This window comes from Elephantulus edwardii, unplaced genomic scaffold, assembly GCF_000299155.1.
Source record: "Elephantulus edwardii isolate Elephantulus edwardi_28Jun2011 unplaced genomic scaffold, EleEdw1.0 scaffold00005, whole genome shotgun sequence".
NCBI classification, from domain to species: domain Eukaryota; kingdom Metazoa; phylum Chordata; class Mammalia; order Macroscelidea; family Macroscelididae; genus Elephantulus; species Elephantulus edwardii.
Genome location: NW_006399755.1, coordinates 16,507,927 through 16,516,529, shown reverse-complemented (window position 1 = coordinate 16,516,529; position 8,603 = coordinate 16,507,927).

Sequence of the window (8,603 nt, the reverse complement as noted above, 5' to 3'; positions counted from 1 at the left end):
TGCCGTAGTGGTAAAGACAGCATGGTACTGGTACAATGACAGACATATAGATCAATGGAATCGAATTGAGAATCCAGAGATCAACCCATCTATCTATGGTCAACTGATCTTTGACAAGGAGATAAATATCTTTCAAAGTTTGACCTAATCTTATATGTTGATGGGCTTAATGTGGAATTTGACAAAAACAGAGTAAAAAATGATGCCTACATTTTTTGCCCAAGTAACTTGTATCATGAAGTTGCTACTTTCTGACTTAGAAAGTTTTAGAAAAATCGAGGTTTTTTGGGAAGCATACTTAAATCAAGACTCTTTTGGATATTTAAATTCCAAAACTACTTCAGTAACCAAAGGGGCTATAGAGTAGACATTTGTCTATAAGAATCTAAAGTTAAGTGATGTGTGAAGGAAATACAGACCTATGAATAATAGATATAAAACACAGTATACAAGGGCATAAGATGAATAAAAACCACGAAATAAGAAATTATAGCTGAAAAAGAAAAGTCAAGGGATGGAGTCATGTGACACATTAGCATCTCTAAATAAAAAAGTAAGAGCTTACTTTCTGGGTGAGATTCATATTTGTTCCCAATTCCAAGAAGGGTGATCCAACAGAATGTGGAAACTATTGCATAATTCATTAATATGGCGTGCAAGAAAAATACTCCTGAAGATAATCCAAAAACAGTTGGGAATAATACACTGACATGGAACTGCCAGAAGTTTAAAGTGGGCTTAGAAAAGGCCATAGGACCAGTGATATAATTGCTGATGTCAAGATGGATACTGGCTGCAAGCAGAGATTGCAAGAGAAGGTCTATCTGTGTTTTATTAGTTATGAAAGGGCATTGGGCTGTGTGTATCACAACAAACTATGTATAACATTGAGAAGAATGGGAATTCCAAAACATTTCATTGTGTTCATACAGAGTCTATACCTAGACCAGAGCTATTGACAGAATGGAACAAGGGAGCAGTACATGGTTCAAAATCAGGAAGGATGTATATAAAAATGGCATCCTTTCTCCATACCTATTCCTCCATACCTATGTGTATGATGAACAAATAATTAATTAAGCCAGCTTCCATGAAAAAGAATGTGGCATCACAATCAGAGGAAGACTCATCAACAATCTGCATTATGCAGATGACACAAATGTGCTTGCTAAAAGTGAGGAAGACCTGAAACACTTGCTGCAGAAGATCAAAGACAAAAGCCTTCAATATGTATTATATTACAATATGGAAAAAATAAAGGTCATAGAAATCTCATAGAACCTAGCTATCCCTCTGCTACAAATTTACTTCAAGGAAATAGAACTTAGACACAAATAAAGATATGCACATCTATGTTCATAACAGCATTATTCACAATAGCAAGAATATGGAAACAGCCCAAATGCTCATTAGTGAACAAATGGATTGAGAAATTGTGGTAGATTCATATAATGGAATACTATGCAGCACTAAGAATCAAAGATGTTGTAAAATACTATATAACGTGGGAGAGTCTAGAGAGTATTACGCTGAGTGATTTCAGTCTCACAAGGACAATACTGCATAAAACCATTATTGTAAAAAATGGAAGAATAACTAATAAAATGTGTATAAAAGTCCAAAATGGGAAGAGGAGGGGGCAAAGGAGCAGAAAATGTGGAGGGGGAAGTCACTAGGGTAACAGAGTTTGGGGGTAGTTGGGGCGGGGGGGGGTGAAGGAATGTCCTGAGGTGAAATACCCTCCTCCTTATACTAATATTTAAGGACAGAGACTCCTCTTGCTCACAGTTGAAACTTTCGGTTCCACACAAGGCCAAGCATTTAGAACACCGTGAATGTATAAAGACAGCCCAAAATACGGGGTACATTGCAAAGAGGACTGTGGTGAGGGAGGGTGGGAAGGTAATTGTGCAACAATGAACAATTTTTTTTAAGTGAGCTGGGAAGAGGGAAGGGAGGGAGAAGAGGATAAAATGTGCAACAATGAGTGAACAGAAAATCTAACTTTTCTGTAATCTTTCATTACAGATGAGGGAGAGAAGAGTTTAATAGCAATATATGATTGGGTATTACTGTTATGACGAGAGTCCAGAATGAAGGTTGCATAGTGGAGCAGACTCAGGTCTGGGAGGGCATTGTGTATCAATGAAAGAATGTTTCTTTTACTTTTCAAAGAGAAGAGTGAACTGGGGGAAGGCGTGGGACAGGGAGAAAATGCAACAATGCATGAGTGGAAATCCAACATCTCTGCAATTGTTTATTAAAATTAATAAAAATGTATAAAATAAAAAGGGAAAAATCATAATGAAAATTTAAAAATACTTGTTTTAAAAAAGATTTCTTTATTATACAACTGAGTTTTAAGGAGGTTAGCTGTATTAGTAAGAAGTGAAATTTGAGCTCAGATGGTCTTGCTCCATAAACATCATTTGTTGTCTTGTTATTTCAACTCCAAATTACAATGAATCTATGAACAATTGAGAATCACAGTCGGTGCTACTTTCTTAGGGAGCTCAAAAGCCAGTTTCACCTTTGTGGGCCCCATATAACTTGTTTTAGAAATCTAAATTAGTTGTGAGAAGAGCAACAGTGAAATGAATTATGTTGCACGTGCCTGCTTTGACATTCTATTCTAATGCCTTTTCCATACATTTTGGTCAGACTCCTCTTCTCTTTTTTCCCCCCTCAGCACAAATTTAAAAGATAAAGAAATATAATTTATCTTCCTATTTCCTTGCATGGTTTTCTTCAGTTGAATATGTTCCCCATAAAATTGATTTACGACACCTACCAGACTTTAAATTGATTGCAAACTACCTTTAAACTTCTATTGCTTTTTTTTTTCCCTCCAGCAACTTTCCTAACTTAGGCAGTTAAATAGGCAAATATTCCTCTAGGTGTTTCTACATTGAAGGGTAGGTCTTCTCTCCTTTCCTAAAGGCGTATGAAAATAAAATAAAAAAATTATATTTTCGTTTTCTAAATCAAGTATATGCACATTAAGAAACTAACTCATGCTTGTTAAAGGAAATTTGGAAAACATATGCACACACATAGAGAGATACCTATTTATAAGCAGAGAAAGATTTTTAGAAGTCAGTTGTACAAACAAATACAGGTAACGCATTTAAATATTCTTGGTATATATTAGCATTCGTTTCTAGGGGGGTGTTAATGAATGCAGATTTCTGTGTTGTGAATCATACTTTGTATTTTAAAAATCATATGTTTAAAACTTTACTATATAGTTTAAAATATGGCAGTTGTAACTGTACAAATTTTTTATGGAGAGTATTGTTATCTCCAAAAAGTTAAGGTATTTAGTTTGTTTCAAATTGTCCTGTAATAAATAATACTACTCTGAACATCTTTTCATAACATATATTCTGTCTTTGGAGTTGTGAGTTTGTTTTGTTTTTCGCGTGGTTTTTTTTTTTTTCTTATGGAGTTATTGCTCAAGGCAAAAATTGCCAAGGACAGAAATATTAACTCAAAAGTTAAAAAAAGTAAAACTCTTGACAAATATTTCTCATTTATTATACAAAATACTGTGCCGTTTTAAACACCTACCTACACCATATTTCAGTTATTTCACTTTGAGAAAGGGGAAGCAAGTTCTTCCCTTTTGTTTTCCTACTCCAGCTCTTTGTATATTTTGTTACACTACTTTGGTATTTTCAAGCTGCTTTTTGATATTTTCTGTTCATTTCTTTTACTTTGAAAATTCTTCCCTTCATTTTGACTTCTCAATATTCTAGTACAATTTTCTATCTTCTGAAATCCATTTTTGTGCTTTTCTTTTTCCTCTGTCTTTGTATTGACCTTTTATTTTCTTCATAGATGTTTTCCTTGATGTCATTCGACACCTTATCTGGACCTTGATCATTAGAGCTCAATGCTTAAAACTTACTCTTTTTTTATTTTTTAAACTTACTCTTAAGATGGTTTTCAAATTAAAGCAAAATAAATTCATGATTGGAGTTTTAGTCTTTCAAACTCCTTTCTGTTTTCTTTCCGTTACTCGGATTTGAAGTGTCTATTTCATTTTCTTTAGCTTCAATTTTAGCTTGCACATGTGCAGTTCATGGTCTATTCTACAGTCAGCACATGGTCTATTTTCGACTGCTAATATTGAGCTTTTCTAACAAACTTTTTTACATAGATGTAGTCAATCTAATTCCTGTATAGTCCGTCAGGGGAGGTCCACATGTATAGTTGCCATTTGTGGTTTCAGGGGTTTTTTTGTGGTTGTTTTTTTTTTTTTAAGTTGCAATGAATGAATCATTGATTGCACAAAATTCAATCATTTTATCTCCAGCCTATGGTGATGAAAGAAGAAGTTCAGGCTGCTTTGAAGGAAATGGCAAAAAATAAGGCTCCAGGAATAGACGGTATACCAATTGACATATTTCAGTTAACAGATGCTGCCCTAGATGTGCTCACCAAGTTGTGCCAAGAAATCTGGAAAACAACCACTTGGCCAACTGACTGGAAGAGATCTATATTTGTTCCTATCCCAAAGAAAGGTGACCCAACAGACTGTGGAAACTATAGAACAATCTAACTGATTTTACATGCAAGCAAGATTTTACTGAAGATTATCCAAAAACGACTGGAACAGTACATCAGCAGAGAACTGCCAGAAGTCCAGGCTGGGTTTAGAAGGGGTCATGGTACTAGGGATATTGTAGCTGATGTTAGATGGATCTTAGCTGAAAGCAGAGAATACCAGAGGAATGTCTATCTGTGTTTCATTGACTATGCAAAGACATTTGACTGTGTGGATCATAACAAACTGTGGCTGACTCTGAGAAGAATGGGAATCCCAAAACACTTGATCATGCTAATGCGAAACCTACACTTGGACTAGGAGGCAGTCGTCAGAACAGAGCAAGGGAACACTGCATTGTTAAAAATTGGAAAGGGTGTATGCCAGGGATGCATCCTATCTCCATACATTTCAACCTATATGCAGCACAGATTATCCGGAAGCTGGGCCCTATGAGGAGAAATGTGGGGTCAAGATTGGTGGACGATTTATCAACAATCTGCATTTTGCAGACGACACAACCCTGCTTGCTGAAACTGAAGAGGATCTGAAGTACCTGCTGCAGAGGGTCAAGGACTGCAACCTCCAATATGGATTGAGGCTCAATGTCAAGAAGACAAAGATTCTCACCACTGGACCAATTGGCAGCATCAGGATGGATGGTGAAGAGATTGAGATTGTTCACAGCTTTAGTTTGCTTGGCTCCACAGTCAACACTCTTGACACCAGTACCCAGAAAATTAAAAGGTGCATTGGCATGGGAAAGTCTGCTGTTAGGGACCTCTCCAAAGTACTGAAGAGAAATGGTGTCCCTCTGGAAACTAAGGTGTGCTTGATACAGGCCGTGGTCTTGGCAATCACTTGTTATACATCAGAGAGTTGGACAATGACCAAAGAAGATAGAAGAAGAATTGATGCCTTTCAGCTGTGGTGCTGGAGAAGAGTATTGAGAATACCGTGGACTGCTAGGAAAACAAACAGATTCATCCTGGAAAGAGTTAAACCGGGTGGCTCCTTGGAGGCAAGGATTCTGAGGCTTCATATAACATACTTTGGAGATGTTGTGAGGAGAGACCTGTCCTAGGAGAAGGACATCATGCTTGGGAGGGTGGAGGGACGGCGCAGGAGGGGAAGGCCCTCTATGAGGTGGATTGATTCAGTGACTCGGATAATCAGGATGGGAGTGTCGGAGACAGTGTGAGTGGCACAGGACAGAGCAGAGTTTAGGGCTGTTTTACATAGGGTCGCTATATGGCACATAACAGCAACAACAACAATTATTCGTACTGAACTATGCTAATGCAAAACCTATGCATACACCAAGAAGCTGTTTGAAAGGTGTATAGGAAGGATGTATCCTTTCTACACATTTATTCAATTTTTATGGTGAGAAAATAATTTGAGAAACTAGACTTTATGACAAAGGATACAGTATTGGGATTGGAGGAAGACTCATCAGCAACCTACATCATGTAGATGGCACAACCTTGCTTGCAGAATGTGAAGACTTGAAGCATGTACAGCAGATGATCAGAGGACACAGCATTTAATATGGATTACATCTCAACATGAAGAAAACAAAAGCCTTACCTCCAGGCCAACAGACACCATCATGATAGACAGAGAGAAGAGATAGAAATTGTCAATAACTTTATCTTATTTGGAGCCAAAATAAGTGGATCTGTTGGTACCAGTAGCCAGGAAATCAAAAGGCATACCATAATGGGAAAATCTGCTGTGAAGAACCTCTCTAAAGTGCTGAAGAATAAGGATGCTAGTTTAGAGATTAAAGTGCACCTAATCTTTAGGAACCTCTGGTGGCCTAGTGCAAAGAAGCTGTCCTACAAACCCAAGGCACGAGGTTCAAATCCACAAACTGCTCTGTGGGAGAATGATGGACAGTCTCCTCTTATGAGATATATTGCCTCTGAAAACCCACTTGAGGGTCAGCTATACAGAACTGGAAGTTCTGATTTGATGACACACCATCATCAGTACAACAACAACAATCCAAACCACCATCTTTTCAATTACTTGCTGTGCATTTGAAAGCTGGACAATGAATAAGGATGACAGAAAAATCAATGCCTTTGAGATACAGTGTTTGAGAAGAGTACTGAAAGTCCCATGGATTGCCAGAAGAACAAACAAGTATGTCCTGGACAATGTGCAGTGAAACTTCATCCCACATACTTTGAGCATTTTATTAAGAAGGGTTCATCCTTAGAAAGGTCATTATGCTTGGAAAAGTAGAGTGTTGACAAAGGAGGGAAGACCTTCACTGAGATGGCTTGACATAGTGACTGTAACAATGGACTGCAGTATATCAGATATGATGAAGTTGGCAGAAGATAGGGAAGATTCCCAATCCATTCAATGAGCCGTTATGAGCAGTGGTTGACTTGACAACATTTAACCACAACTAATAATGTATGCAAACATTATTTTCTATTATAATGGAATATTAAGTAATTATTACTTTTATTAAACTTATGAGCATTTTTTAGGTTAAAAGACATCCAGTTTAATTAATATCACTACTCAACTTGAATATTGTCCATATGCTTATTTATTAACTGTATTAATTATCTTGTTCATGCCATTTACTCATTTCTCTTTTAAGGTATCTGTTCTTATCAATTGCTTAACTTTTCATGCAGTGAACATACTATATTTATAAAATGTGGCCATGTCATAAAGCTTTTTCAAAGTACTGGTTACATGTTAATATTATATATTATGTGACTTTTTAACAAAAATTTAAAACAATAACAAATATATATGGTAGAACTTGTATGAAATATTCATTAGCAAATAGAAGAAAATTAAATTCCCTTAGTGTATTTATAGTATTCTTTTCCATTTTTTTCCTTAATACATTTAAGTACTTTTACAATAAATAGTAAGCTTGAATTATACTTTCTACTGACACACTCTTTTTTTACTTTCTTAAGTGAAAATGTATATGCTATACATATATATTTTTATTGTGATTTAAAAAGAAATTTACAAAGAAATTGACTTTTCATTCATTTGTTTATATAGATTTATCCCCCCTTACCTCTCCCTTTATCCTTTAGTTCATATCCTGTAATTACTTGTTAGTTGCATTACTCATAACATCTTTTGTCCATAGTTTTCAGAATTACCTTTTCTTAACCTATTAGAATACCATGTTCTGTATCTATCTATTGTCTTCTTGTTTTCCCCACTGCACTTTCACCCTCTTGATTTTGTAACAGTGATCTTATATTACATTTGTCCCTTTGTCATTAAGTCAACCCCCTCAGCATAGTGTCTTCTAGGCTCATTCACGTTGTATAGTGTTTCTGGAGGTCTCAATTCTTTTTTCAATAAGCCATAATACTTACTCTATTATGTGGATGAACCAAAGTTTATCTATGCAGTCGTATGGTGATGGGCACTTGAGCTGCTTCCATCTTGGTGCTGTTGTGAATAATAAACATGGGTGGGCATACAGCTGTTTGTGTTTTATCTGTTTTCTTTGGGGTAGGTTCCTAGTAATGGAATAGTAATAGAAATTGTATTTCTATTTTCAATCTTCTGAGGAAGTTCCAGACTCCCCTCTATAGTGGTTGTGCCATTTTACAATCCCACCAGCAATGTGTTGTTCTTGTTATATGCCATTGAGTTGCTTGCAAGTCATAGCAACCTTATGTACAACAGCCCTAAATTCTGCTATGTCCTGTGCCAATCGCACTGTCTCTGACACTCCCATCCCGATTACCCCAGTCAGTGAATCAATCCACCTCATAGAGGGTCTTCCCCTCCTGCACTGTCCCTCCACCCTACCAAGCATGATGTCCCTCTCTAAGGACCTGGTCCTTCCTTACAACATGTCCAAAGTATGTTATACGAAGCCTCAGAATCCTTGCCTCCAAGGAGCCGCCCTGTTTAACCCTTTCCAGGATGAATCTGTGTGTCTTCCTAGCACTCCATGGTACTCTCAATACTCTTCTCCAGCACCACAGCTCAAAGGCATCAATTCTCCTTCTATCCTCCCTAGTCATTTTCCAACTCTCTGATGCATAAC